This window comes from Haemaphysalis longicornis, unplaced genomic scaffold (genome assembly GCF_048455015.1).
Source record: "Haemaphysalis longicornis isolate Haplotype H1 unplaced genomic scaffold, Haemaphysalis longicornis Haplotype H1 scaffold_3, whole genome shotgun sequence".
In the NCBI taxonomy this organism is placed as follows: domain Eukaryota; kingdom Metazoa; phylum Arthropoda; class Arachnida; order Ixodida; family Ixodidae; genus Haemaphysalis; species Haemaphysalis longicornis.
The window spans coordinates 36,129,325-36,143,879 of NW_027526335.1; the positions used below are offsets into that span (position 1 = coordinate 36,129,325).

Genomic DNA, 14,555 nt, shown 5'->3' on the forward strand with positions numbered 1-14,555 from the left:
GTTTAGCGCTTGTGGAACTCGAAATCCTACGTTAAAGTGGGAATGGCGCTGAATATATTTCGTTAGTTCGAGAAATTCGTAAGATATGGTTTCGTTACATCGAGTACATATATATATATATATATATATATATATATATATATATATATATATATATATATATATATATATATATATATATATATATATATATATATATATATATATATATATATATATATATATATATATATATATAGTGAATCAGAAAATGGGAAATGAGGTGCACGGTGAAATAAGACAGAAAATAAGGGTTGGCAGTCAAGAAAACCTCGGGAAGCAAAGGAGGTGCTGGTAGGTCTTGAAACAGACGAAGAATTTTTTGAGTCAGAAAGAAAGTGGTGAAAAAACATCCGCCGGGTGGTATCCGAGTAGTAAGAACTTTCGCGCGTGTTATGACTGTTTGCTTTATTTTTTGCATTCAGGGTTCAGTATTTTCACAGAACTTTCTGCCATTTCCCTCGGTGGAACCCTAGCTACGCGCAAATAGTACGTTTTTTTTAAGAAGAAAGTATTATTCCAATCATTTCAAGCTCATACGAATGAAGGGCAGCTATTGCGTAATAATTTGGCGTCTGCAGCACCGCGGTGTACGGGTGCTGACACCAATACATTTTCGCAGCGTCTTATCTGAGCGGCGCTTGGCTCGGCGTGAAGATGCGCAAACCTGGAGCTCCTTGAGTTGGTGAGAAATTTTCCACTCGACTGCTCTTCCAAGTGAAAAGCCCCCACCCGGCGGCGGCCAGCGGAGGAGAAGAGCGCGAGCGCCGCAAGCCAGAAACGAAACCACCGCATTAGCCACGACCGGACGGAATCAGGCGTCTCGGGTTTTCACTAGCTACACATCCCCAGGAAACCGCTGGTTGGCCGTGCTCTCCGAGGGTTGTTCGCTGGCTATCCGTTTGTGCGTGTCCGTGTGTATGTGCGTGCGTGCGTGTTTGACTTGTCATGTTGGGGAGTTCATTTTCCACGAGGAAAAAGTTGGCCGTTCTGGACACTAAGGTGAGTTCCGAAGTGTCATCTCGACGCCCAGCTCGTGGTTAATTCGCTGGACGCGCGGCAAGCGGAAGCCGCGGGTGCTGCTTGTCTGTCGGCAGCGAGCACATTACGACGACGACGACGACCGTAAGCCACTTAAAAGGAAAAAGTGGGAGAGAGGAAGGGGCTATTTACGTTTAGATTTAAGACACTGAAAGACCTTGGCCATCGCTTGCAACAATCATTTGCGTGCAGGGAATGTAAGCTCGGGGAATGCCATGTACGGGCCCGCCTGGCACGGAAGCAACCTGTCGCTTTTCTGTCAGGTGTCGGGTGGGAGCCAGCGATCTGAACCCCTTTTGCTTTCTGGCTCCGCACGGCCCGATGGCTCGCGCGTGTTTGTGCCCCGTCTCTCGGTGGGGCTAGCACGAGGAAGGTCTGTGCACGAGCGGACGCTCCGAGACTCTGTCCCTACTCGTGCGCTTCAGCCGTGGCTTTCGCAAAGACCGACGGCCGAGAAGCGCGCGCTTACTTAAGCGCGTGCAAAACACATTCCGACGGCCCCGGCGCGTGCGTGCGTTGTTTCGCCGCCGGTCGGGACTCCGCTGCCGCGGCGGCGATGGTATCGTGCTCTCGACGGGGAGGAAAGCCGCCGCGATCGCCCAAGCGCCAGTGGTCACTGCTGCCGCGGTTGCGCCAGAGAGGCGCTTCCCCAGCCAGGAGGAAATGTTGGGCGCTAACGCGGCTCAGATGCAGCTACACTTTTGTCGTTTGACTACGCTTTCAGTGGCGCAGAAGGCCTGCTGGACGAACTGTTAAACTGTGTGTCAAGGCCAAGCACGCGTCCGGGGCGGGCCCGCGTAGTTGCATTCGGCCGCTCGAGCAATAGGCCGCGTCGGTGGTGCCAGGCTCGGTTTATTATTAAACGCGCATGCCATGCGGCACAATGGAATCCCCGAATGGCATATCCCTATTTTACTCGCGCACAAATTTGCAAATAAGTAGGTGTCGACGACGGCCGGGCACAGCAGTACGTAATAATGGAGTTGCAAAAGAGGCACCCCCCAGCGCGGAGTGTTATCCCCGGTGACTGCACGCGCCCTCGCTGGTGAATGAGCTCAATTCTGATATATCAAGAGTAAATCGTCAGTGCTCAAGGGGAGAAAGGGTTCACTCACACTTCCGGTAGCAACAACCTACGCACACTTTTAGTTTGGAAAGACACAGAAAGCACACTTTGCGCTTTATAACTTTTAGCTCGTCCCTATTTGGCTTATCCTGCCCTCTCAGGGAAATGGCGTGTGCATTTATACTTGCGGAAACATTTGCCAGTGGATGGGTGATTACAGGTTTTTGTAATGCACTTTTGCTTCATATACCTTCATGTGCCTGGCATCTCGATTTTGGTGGTCCAATTTGTGTTTGGTGATTACCATGTGCACGGATGCATGCATAGGGATGAAATGAGCTCATCTTCCAAGAAGATGAACTTCAAAATTTTTCACTACCATGTATGGGTAGTAGTTTTATATACTCGCAGACAGGCAAGAAATTTTTATTTAAACTACAAGAGGAGAAGGAGGAATGCCTTTATTATCAGAGGGGCATGAATGCCCTGTTGGGGAAGGAAAGGGACATGAAGGAAGGGAGGGAATAATCGAAAAAAGAACAATGTTCAAGAAATAATTTCTCTCTCATACTAAATGTAATTGCGAAAAAAATTCAAAGAGGCTCTGAAGAACCTTGTATGTTTGTTGATGCTTGGGCTGTTACAGTTGGCTTCTGTCTCACGTTGGCCTAGTCATGCATCCTGTTCACACAACGTTTAGCGTCAGCCCTGTGTTGTCTAAATACTTTGTCTGCCTGCCATCGAGCACGCAACCTTGAGTGGCATTCCTTTCGTGTCACGATACTAATGGGGTTTGTGGCAGGAGAACATGTTGCTGAGCAAGCTGGCAGTGGGCTAAGCAAAGCATAACAGGCCACGCGTACCAGCTGGTGGCCGCCTTGGAGCGCGGAGGATGGTGGTATTGTAGAGACTTGCCACAAGGGCCGTAGGAATCTAATAGGGTGGTGTTGATGGCCAGATCTAGTGCAGGAGTGGACCTAACTATGCTGCTTCACTCGTGCTAGACCACTCTAGTGGTCAGGGGGTTGTGTCCGTGTCATATGCCGGTGTTACACGACAACTTTCGATTGACTGTTGAAACCTCATTTACAAGTGCGCCCTATGTATTTACAATAGGGCGCTCGATAGACAGTTGGTTCATAGGCCTTCGGGAGGCCTTTGAAACGGCCGTGAAGCACAGGTATTAAGTGGGTGGGTCAATGCGGATACTCGTATTAAAAGAGGCCGGTGAATAGCTCTATCGAGACAATTTGGTGCAGCACCGGACAGGGTGGTTCAGGTTTGCTGTAGTTTGGGAGAAGCAGAAAGGGCACGAAGAGGGGTGCACACCATTTGCAGAATGTTTCAGGAGAATGGGAGGCTTTGACTGGGAACTTGTTGGTGGAAACTTCTGCAGGCATTGAGAGGGAGAGGGGAGGAAGGGAAGCCAGGGGGATTGAGTTGTTGGAGCTGGGTCTTTCCTGTAATGAGTAAGTGGTGTTGGGGCCATGCCATCGTAGGCACACTGGGTTTTCACGGAACGAGCTATAAAGCACACTTTCAGCCTTACGATTGAAAGGTTTGGCATTGGAAGTTTGCTGTTAGAAATTTAGGTGCATCACATGAACTGAGAATGGTGCAGCCATTTCTAGACATGTGCAAAAACTAAGTTTAGCATGGCTAGCTCTGTGGGTCTGTATTGGGAACCTCTTATGAGACTTCTTAAAATCAAAAACACCTAAAGCGGAGGATACAAAGGGGTGTTTGTTTGTGGGTTTTATATTTTTATAAAATCGGGGGGTAAAAAGCTGGTGCTATTTTTTGAACTGATAATCGGGGAGAAATCGGGTTGTTTTATAAAGCCATTCTGGAATTCGGTTTTTTTATTGTTGTTAAATCTACAGCTGTACTATTTAATTCACTCAGTTTGTTTCATCAATAGAGATCCCGAGCTTCTTAACTACAGTCGAGCACGGATATATCGAACACGGGTATATCGAATTATTGTCTATATCGAACTCATGAATTATCCCCTTGAAAATTCTGTGCAAAAGTATAGGAATTCGTACGCTTATATCGAACGGTATTTTTCCCGACATTGGGTATATCGAACACCGCACGAGCTGGAAGGTGCTCTTCGGCGGTCGCTGCACCCCCGATTACCGCGGTCACTTAGTGCCTTCGCCGAAACCCGACAGGGACAGAAGCCGGGGTGTCGGAGCGTCATGCTTGCCTTCTCGTGGATAACTGCTCGGCCAACCAAACCACCTGCGAGCTCGACAACATCGAGCTCAAGTTTCTGCCTCCGAACACAACAGCCAGGCTGCAGCCGCTCGACCGCTCGATTAAGTCATTCAAGGTTGGGTACAGAAGGCGACTCCTCGATAGGCTTTTGATGAACCTCCGCGTGGGCACCGAGCTTAAAGTTGACCAGCTGGGGGCCATACACATGATGACGGGGGTCTGGAACAGCGTAAAGCAGAGCGTAGCCAACTGCTTCCGGAAGGCAGGCTTCGTGACGGCCGAACTTTCGGAAGCTTGCGAAGACGGCGATGACGAATAGGGCATGAACGACAAGTTTCGCGAGCTGTCGTCCCTTTTCCCGGCTGCTGTTCAAGCCAGACTGTCTGCCGGCGACTTCGTGAACGCTGACAGCAATGTTTAGGCAGTTGCGAGCGTCGGTGACGAGGATACCGTAGCTGCGGTTGCAGGAACCCAGGCTGATAGCTCGAGTGGCGAAGATCGTCCGGACGAGGATGCGGCTACACGATCGTACTCCGCCGGTGAACTGACGGCTGCGTTCAGCTTGATTCTACGTAGTTGCGGCGACATTGGAGGAACTGGGCTGTCACACCTGGGGCGGTATTCTCGAGTTTTGTCCCTTTCAAAAGTGTCCCTTTTGGCGAGCCCTGATTCGCTAAAAGCAAACTACCGGAAGTGACGTAACGCAAGCGCGGCAAACCTACTGTCAACGCCCATTGCTTAACCGGAAGTACGTCACGATGAAAGGGACTCAAAGGGGACGTTTTCAAAAGGGACAGTTACAAGAATACCGCCCCTGGATAGCCTCGAGAAGATCGAGACCAGCGTCTTTAATTCCATGTACAGGACGAAGAAGCAGGCCAAGATCAGCGATTTCTTTTCAAGCAAATAAAGCATTCTGATGCGTCGTTAGTGCAGAATTAGTTGTCATTCTTGAATGCGCCGATCGGTACGTGGTCGTCCGCCACAGGTGAGGTCTCACAGCCCATATTTTGTATATCGAATTTTTCATATATCGAACTATTTCGCGATCCCTTTGGAGTTCGATATATCCGTGTTCGACTGTATAACGCATTAAAATTAGCGTTTGTTTCAAGCTGGTAGTTGGGAAGACATCAGGGTTTTCTAGCAAATACTCTCTGAAATTTGGGGGGTTTTTTTAGACATGAATCAGTAATGATGACAGAAAAGAGCATCGATAACTTCAAAGAAATGAAACATTTCGTTCAAGAAAAGGTGGTCATGGATTTTTTACACATCCTTCTTTACATACATTCTGCGTGCGCAACATGTTGGTCTCCGTTCGAGACCTGTCCGATTGTCGAACGTATCTCAGCCAGGAGAAAGTTCTCTCGACATCACAGCTTCCATTAACCCGCTGCGGTGGCTCAGTGGCTAAGGCATTGTGCTACTGAGCACGAGGTCGCGGGTTCGGTTCCCGGTCGCGGCGGCCGCTTTTCTGATGGAGGTGAAAAGCAAAAACGCTCGTGTGTACGAGGTTTTGGCACACGTTAAATATCCCCAGGTGGTCAAAATTAATCCAGAGCCCTTCACTACGGCGCGCCTCATCGCCTGCGTTGCGTCGGCGCGTTAAACCCTGCGATCAATCAATCAATCAACAGCTTCCATTAGCTAGGCACACCTATGTCAGAGCAGCCTTTGCCAGCCTGGGGTAGCTAGCGGTAGAGTCATGCCAATACTCAACGTGTTCGAAAGCTGTGTCTGTGGTGCTTGCTTCCAGCAAGTACTGGTTGAGAATGGCAGGCCGTAAGCTCCCAATTATGCACCTCGCTACTTTGCAAAGGTCCATTCGAGGAGAAATCGGGTTTAACCCAAATCTCCCAAAATATGTAGGGGTGTTGAAAGCTGGTAAAATCGGGTTGGACCTGAAAATGAACAACCCTAAGGGTACATAGTCAACACTTGCTAGCTCCTGACATGCGTAGGAATTCTCTTTTTCAGAGGGACGTTTGAGGCTAGAATTCTGCATCCACAGATCACGTGCCATGGTCTACTTAACAATGACACTTACCGCTGCATTTACCTGGTTATTTCGTGATAGAACCGAATTCACAATTTGTGCCAGATTGGCCTTGTTCAACACGTGCACTTGTGAGATCCCTTTGATTGCAAGCATACAGGACACAAGAAGCAGACTCCCGTATTCTCAACTGTGCCTGGGGCCGCTTTCGCAGCAACGCTGTAGGGAGGAGACTGCTTTGGCCAGTCACCTTTGTCCCGTCATCCGCTGCTTCCACATGGTGATGCATTCCCACTTTGTGGGATTGGCCCATTGTGCACTGTGATGACGCAGTCGTCTTTGGAATGTGAAAGTGGGCTGGTGATCTTGTAAGGGAATGCGTTGTGAAGGCACCTGAGGCAAGGCCCTCACAATTCTAAAAATTGGCACCAGGCACTTGCCACCGATCAAAGCAAGTGCAACGTTCTGCTGAGTTCAGCGTAGCAACCAGGGCCTTTCCGAATTGGTTTTGGGCTTAGGCATGTGGGCATTCGTGACCTTTTGGGGTTCTGGGGCAATGTCAAGCCGTTGCTAAGTGTATGCGCACCTGTGTTAGGGACGGGTGTTTCCAGAAGCACATGAGAGCACACTTTATGTGCAGAGTGTGTTTACATCAGTTGCATAACGGGGAAGTGCCTTTTCCCAGTGCCGAATGAATGCACATTACCACTGAAACTGCTGGGACTATTATTGGTGCTGAAACTGGGGAGCAAACACCTCGCGTCACCTCGCATTATGTTTGGGAAAACACGGTGCCTGATGTAATGGTGACGTCCTTTCCTTTTCGGGGTCACAACTTCCAAGTTGTGATCCCGCATATCAACCATGAGGCAGAGATAATTAGAAGGATAAGAAAGGGGTGGAGTCCTTACGGCAGGCATTCTCTGATAATGAATAGCAGCCTACCATTGTCCCTGAAGAAGAAAGTGTATAACAGCTGCATCTTACCGGTACTCACCTACAAGGCAGAAACTTGGAGGCTCACTAAGAGGGTTCAACTTAAATTAAGAACGACTCAGTGGGAAATGGAGTGGAAGATGATAGGTGTAACATTAAGCGACAAGAAGAGAGCGGAGTGGGTCAGGGAACAAACGCGTGTTAAAAGCACATTAGTAGAAATTAAGAAGAAATAGACATGGGCAGGGCATGTAATGCGAGGGCAGGATAACCGTTGGTCATTAAGGGTAACAAAGTGGATCCCTAGAGAAGGCAAGCGTGGCAGGGGGCAGCAGAAAGTTAGTTGGGCAGATGAGATCGAGAAGTTTGCGGGGATAAATTAGTCGCAGTTAGCACAGGACCGGGATAATTGGAGATCCATGGGAGAGGCCTTTGGCCTACAGTGGGCATACATAGGATGATGATGATGATGATAAACTCTTGAGAAGGACCGACAAGTTTGCCACCAAAGTTCGTTTTTAACCAAGGCACGTCACAGTGCAAGTCGCAGGTGGAGTGATGTATGTGCATAACCACATTCAGATTGAGTTGTGGGCCCAGTGTGCGGGTGAGGTCACGCGCTCAGCAGAAAGCTATGTCCTTGATGAAACTGGGCCAACCATGTGCTCTGGCAATGCCATCCTGAAGAAGCAAGGCATGCTTTGACATCGTAATTTGGGCTGGATCAAGCATTCACCCACTGGCTAGGTACCAGGATTGAACTTCGTAGAGTGTTGTTTTACGTCCATCATTCTAATAACCGTTTCGCAAAAAAGGGTTGTTTATGTATTGTTACTAGTTCCTAGTACTGAACCCAGGCTCTTCAATCCTTCAAAATGTAAAACCTCAACAACTCGGGGTGCTATGTACCTTCAGCTCTTCTGAACAGCTTTTGCTAGAAAGGTCCACCACATGGGTTGGTTCTTGTCTCTTTAGGTGCTTACGGTACACCCATGCTTGCTCTGTTGAACAGTTTGGTTTTTTGTAAATTGTGTAATTGAAACCTAAAGTGGCCATGAAAGCATGCAAGTTCGGTTCGTTTGAAAGATTGCCTGGTTATAATAACACTGACGCCACTTTTAACGTAAACTTCATCAAAATAAGCTACATAACGAGGGAAAAAGAGAATGGCCATGTAACACCTATGTCGTATTCTGGGCAGAAGTGCAGTTGGCTGAGGTCGGCAAAAGCAAACGCAAGTTAGGCAGGGATTACAAGTTTTCAGAACAAACTATTTTGTGCTTAAATTTAGTGCATACTCTTTTAATAGCAGTAAAAATGGCGGGGTAAACAATGGAAGTTACGAATTTACGCATAAACGTAAAAGCACCAGTGCATACTGCACGCACTGATTGTTGTAGCTGCACAGCTAACCGGTGCTTCAGGGTTGTTACACAACACTAGTTAATTGGCATAAGTGACATTGTCTTACGTGACCCTGTTTGTCAAGCATACCCAATGTTTCATGAAACGATTGCCATCAAATCCGGTCAAACACAAAGTGAGTGCGGACGGTGGGCCTAAAGGGTATTGTGGCCCCATCTAGAGGATGGATGGTAAATGAAGCAACAAAACACGTTTTGTCATCCTCTGCAGCATACAAGTCAACATACTTAACATTTGTTTCAAATACCTGCCTTGGATACATCATCGCTGACATCACGAAACACGATTTAGTGGGAGAATTGAAATTTTGGCTTAAATTTTTCAATGGCTATAGCATCGTTTGCTGCCAGGCAAGTGACATTGATTACGAAGCTGTTGCTTTTTAAATAAATGGCTCCAGTGGTGTTTTTGACATCAAAGTATTGTTCTTCAGCCCTTTTTTTACTTTAAACTCAGTGATCTGAAAACAATGTTTTTTATTACATAGGTACCATTATTTTCCTAAATCTTCTAGCACAACATTTTTTTCCTTATAATATACATTACTTGTCACACCTACTGTACCAAAACTGAAAATATGCATGCAACCGTTTTCTTGTTACACAACTTTTAATACCAAAATAATGCCAAAATTTTGGTTCTAAAGGGCAAAAAATCATAAAAAATTGAATTTTTGGTGAATGGTGCTAATTCTGCTGCAGTTAAAAGAGCACAAAATTTGAAAGAAAATGATATATGCATTATGTAGAACCTTCATTAAATGCTGAGAAAAATGTACCTCAAAATGGCCAGAAATGTGTGGGAAGTAGAGGGCTTACCCTGTGTCCTCAACCGAGTGTTAAGTGTAAGAAAGTGTGGGAGCATTAGGTGTAGCATCAGCTCAAATGGCCGACCATCCTTTTGTGCGTCAGCGCGCTCATGAAGAGGAGCGAAGCAAAAAGCGAAGCCCCTGCTCACTGCTTCCTGCTTCTCACGGTCCAATCAAGCTGCACCCGGCCAACTTGCTTGCACTCGCTTCCCTTGGGTCGCTCACAGCCGCAGGGATTGGAAGGAAAACGGGCAGTTGTGTGATTACTTGTGCATATTTAAGTCTGAAGCCATGCTTTGGTGACTCTGGCTGCGTGTGCATGAATTTGCTTACTAGAAATATCAATCCAAAAGTGCTGTTTTCCTTTCTTCGTGCTCCTGGCTTATTTGGTGATATTTCCGGTGATGCGTAACAAGTTTTTCCATACTGATGACTACGTGGCTGCCGATAAAAACTACCGACAAACCAAGTCAGCTGACTGGTCTGCCCACAGGCTGTTGGGAATCGACCTTGAACTGAGTCCCAACAGGATGTGTGTTGTGTTTATTTGAAGAGTCTAGTATGTTTGAAGGATGTATTAATCTCAGTAAAGTCCATCAAGTCACAATAACTCCACACTAGCCCATATGCGATACGTAGCTTCATGGAGTTGTAAACTAGCAGCATATGCATGTGCAACTGGTATGCTTGCCGAAAATCTAATGTGAGAGCAGAGTGCACATTTGCAATCGCTTTCTTTTTTACCATCAGTAAAGCAGTCGTTGGTGATCAGTTCTGTGTGGGGCCTTGGAGGATGCTTGCTCCACAAGGGTTATTCAAGAAATGCCAAGCTAAGCTGCTTGGGGCGCTGCCATCCGGCAAGTAAATGGCGACCTACGTACGTCATTAAGGGTAGTCTTCAATGGTATACCTGTTATTTGTGTGGTGGCTAGTCCCCGCTGGCCTAATGGTACAGATCAATGCGGGAACCACTTCAAAGAGTCGTAAATCGGACATCTTGAAAACAACTCCCGGATTACATTCTGGCGCTTGATATGCACAAAGCATTTGATGTCAGCCAAAAGGGGATCCTACTGGCCTTGCCATGGCTTTCCCTAGTAAGAAAGCTCAAGTATGGATCCACAATTTTCCTGAGCATTGGCCAATCAGATTAAATCCTCGAGATGAATCACCCGCGACATACTATTTTGACAGAGGAGTCCTGCAGGGGTTTATTTGTGGCTCACTCCTCTTCAACTTAGTTATAAATAGAGTTGCCTGCAAACTGGAAGAGGTCTCAGCCACTCGCTTTGCATTCTATGCCGACGATATCGTCCAGTGGACTGAAGCAGCGGATTATGACAACAAAGACCTTATGCAAACCAATGTGCAAGCTGCAGTCTTCAGCCTTGAAATGTCCCTTTTGAACTTCAACTTGAATCTTTCCCTAAATAAGATTGAGTTTCTCAGCATTGATGGCAAATGTCAACAAATCCAACACAATTCATCACCGACTCCAAATTGGTAACACAAGTATCGACTCCAAGAATGCTACTGTTAGACTGCTTGGCCTACAAGTGAGCAGTCGTGATAACCTTAATACGTGGATACGATATTTACGTACCTCATGAAGATCCACCATGTATCTGATATCAAGAATCTCTAATAAGTGTGGCGGTTGTCAGCATAATTCTTGTCTTAAGTTAGCCCGTGCTGTAGCCCATGGCAGGATGACATATGGTTTCCCTGTCTACCAGTTCAAGTCAAGAAAAATCCAAGAACTCGGCATTCTGAACAGAACACTAATCCAGACAGTTACCAGACTTCCAGGCATGCAAGAACAAGCACCCTTGAGCAAGCTGTCTCTCACCCACCTGTCATTAACTTGGTCGAAGAAACACAACTCCGACTTCTGAACCATTGGGCAGACCCCTCAGGGACGCTGGCCATTTAAAGGTGGGATTTTCTAACAAGTGAATTTGACCCCAGGACCATCCAGGAAAGGCTTCTTCCACCATTAGAATGACTTATCCTCGGCATCGTTCATCGACGCCCATTTCTCAGGGACACCCAGAGGCCAGAGAACGATATGTCCAAAAGCCGTCAAACGACTAGAAGGCAAAGTTGATCTCTTTATCGTTACTGACACTGCTGCAGCTATCGCTTGGAAGTGTCCAGAACTTCCTCAGCTGGATGGATCTCGCACCATTACTAACACCTGTGGACTAACCGATGAAGCGGAACTCTTAGGAATATTAGGCACTCTTCAGAACATTCAGAGTCGTAATAGACTCTTACGTGGCACTCCGGGAGCTTAACAAAGCCTTCACGCAAGGTTTTACAGCCAATTCCGTGCTAAAAGCGGCACAAGAACTCAATTTTGAAGGAATCAAAGTCTGCATGGCTTGAACACGAGCACATACACCAGGGGCGCACAGCCGCCAACTGTTACATAATGCTGCCCGGGAGTGTGTACAAAATCCTCCCTTGGTCCCCCTGTCGTCACTTGAGTGCGCCGCGTCCATTGAAACAGATGTGCCTACTACCAACTGGCAACAAGAGTATTGACAATTCAAACAACTCGGCAGACAGTGATTGGCTGAAGCTTCCCCACCTGGTTTTTGACACCTTTAAAGACAATATTGAAATGAGAAGTCTTCGCCAACAAAGTGTATACGGATACGGCTTACACACTGGACATAATTTCTTAATGGACAAGAAATCAGGCTTTGGTGTCTAAATGTACCTTCCGTGCACCACAGACTATTCCCATCTCTTTCATCTAATTTGGTGTTGTTCAGCATTCTCAACTGGCAGAGAGCATCTCGTAGTCTCAGGCATCCCCGCATACACTGATAGTGCACTTGCAGGTTATTAGAGGCGATTCATGCACCCTTGAAAGGGCAACAAACTTTGCTTACAAAATGGTCTATATGGAGTTGTATAGTGGCTGACTGACTCCTACCGTTTTTTCAAGTGTTCGCGCACATGACTGTACCCGTGTAAACCTTCCTGACAGTGCTGCACATACCAATGACCAGTGCCTACGTGAACACTCAAACCGTGCCTGCAGATAACTGGAACAGAAGCTCTAACCAATGACTACGTCATGTAATCATTATTTGTAACATGTGTCTTCCCATTTCCTTTTTCGCCTAATTCACACTAGGGCTTCAGGCCTCTTCCTAAATAAAGGTAATTTATTCATTCATCTTACTATCGGCGATTTCCATTTTTTTTATCAAGTAATGTTCTCTATAGGGACCAGGCAGCCGCTGTATGGCACCACCATCGCTTCAGCAAACAGCACCACCCGTGGCAAACTGCTCGCCAATGGAATGCCGGGGGTGGTTAGCGCAGCGTAGTTGTGCGTGGCTTTCTGTCATTCTGCTGCAGTGTGGCTTGCGAAGCGTATAGTATAGCCAGAAGAACTTTTCTCAGATCGGTAAATCTTGAAAGTAAAGGCGACCTGTACGAGGCATGCCATGTGTGTGATTTACACCCATAATCAGTAATTACAAAAAGCAGACAACGTTTAATGTGCCAAGCGGGAAGTCAAGCTGAAAGTGAGAGTATCAATAAAAACCTGAACAGTAAATAGCACTGCGACGTGTTGCTCATGAGGGCAAAAGAACTAAGCAAGTCACCAGAGCCATTTAAAACTTATGGCAGTCAGAGGCATTCGGGAATTTTTGCAGCCCGCAGTGCAGGCGAAATCGTGCAAACATCATGCAGGCTTGGAGGAGGGTAGCCAGCAACGACAGGCCTGTTTAGAGGGACACTGAAGTGAATTTTGTCAAACTTCTGTTTTTGTTTGCATTGCATATACTGGCTCAAATAAACACACTTCTAATCGTTTATCCACTTGATAAAGGAGTATTTATTTAATTTATAAAGCCTGAAATAAGAAAAAATACCATGCAACATTCGCAACAACTAACAGCAGTGACATGTATTTTCAAGATGCAATGTAATTGGACGATGTCAAAGACCGGAATACCAACCAGTTTCAGTTTCGGTTCTGTGGAACAACATGCTTAGCATCTGACCCGACGTTACCATTGGCTGGACATTCTCGTTACCTCAGGAATCGGCATACCACGTGTCTGCCATGTTGTAGGCTGTAGAACGCGTCGGATAAGTCTGCCAGCACTGCTTAGAATCGTAATAAAGTCATGTAAACACACCGAGAGTGGTTGAAACGTGGCCTATGGACTCCAGACTACAATTTGCCCAAGTAATCCCACAATGCTTGCAAAGCAGTTCAGGGTCCCTTTAAAGGCGAAACGTGCAAGACAACACGTTCAATCAGGTGAATCTTCGTCTGTCTAGGAGCGCACCTTAAACAAGTGAAGCTTGAAGGACCACATACGGAGCTTGGTGAAGGAAGGCTGGGGAAGAAATGGAAGTTGTCCCAGGAATTAAACAAAATTTGGACTGGCTTAAAAAAGGCTATTTCCAAATATTGTGCAGGAAGAGTGGTTTAAAATGTAAAAGAAAATGACCACTGCAGAGATTCAGAAAAGGTGGTTACACCAGCCTGCTTGACCCCAAGACAGCCCCTGTGGCTGCAACCACATGCTGGCAGTTTCTCTAGATGAGCATTTCAGAATGCAAAAGCATCCGCTTTACTACGAGTTTTACATTTTGTCGGCTCTCTTTATTTCTTCAATTGTCGTTATGTGGTTACTGAGAATGGGAGCAGATGAAATGAAGACATTAACCGGGAAAGAGACAACTTGTCGTACACATTGTGTAGGGCCAGTACACGGCTGGTCATGGGGATGTTTATCTGCAGCTATGTCGCTGTTTCCTTTTGTACGTTGTAGTAAGTATTCCATCACACATTTGCAACTAAGTTGACATTGGTGTCTTGTGAAAATTAATACAGTATAAAATGTGAGGTTCAGGCTTACTGGTGAAGAGGCTGTTTTTCTTTTTTTTTTTTTTTTTCCCCCGAGGTTGGGTGCAGCTGGCACCCAATAGAGGAAATCTGAATTGAAGGAGATTCCCAAGCGATAAAGAAGGAAATGCTTGAG

At 46.6% G+C, this 14,555-nt stretch overlaps 1 protein-coding gene across 2 annotated transcripts in view; it reads left to right on the forward strand.

Moving 5' to 3' along the window:
• Positions 1-594: 594 nt before the first annotated feature.
• Positions 595-14,555, forward strand: part of LOC144174294 (uncharacterized) — a 59,190-nt gene continuing 45,229 nt past the window's right edge. Inside the window, exon 1 of one of the 2 annotated variants that reach the window (XM_077702914.1) lies at positions 595-724. The gene's annotated coding sequence lies outside the window, so the exon portion shown is untranslated. Of the gene's footprint in view, positions 725-828; positions 1,042-14,555 lie in introns of those variants that run through there. The other variant, XM_077702913.1, reaches the window with a different exon arrangement.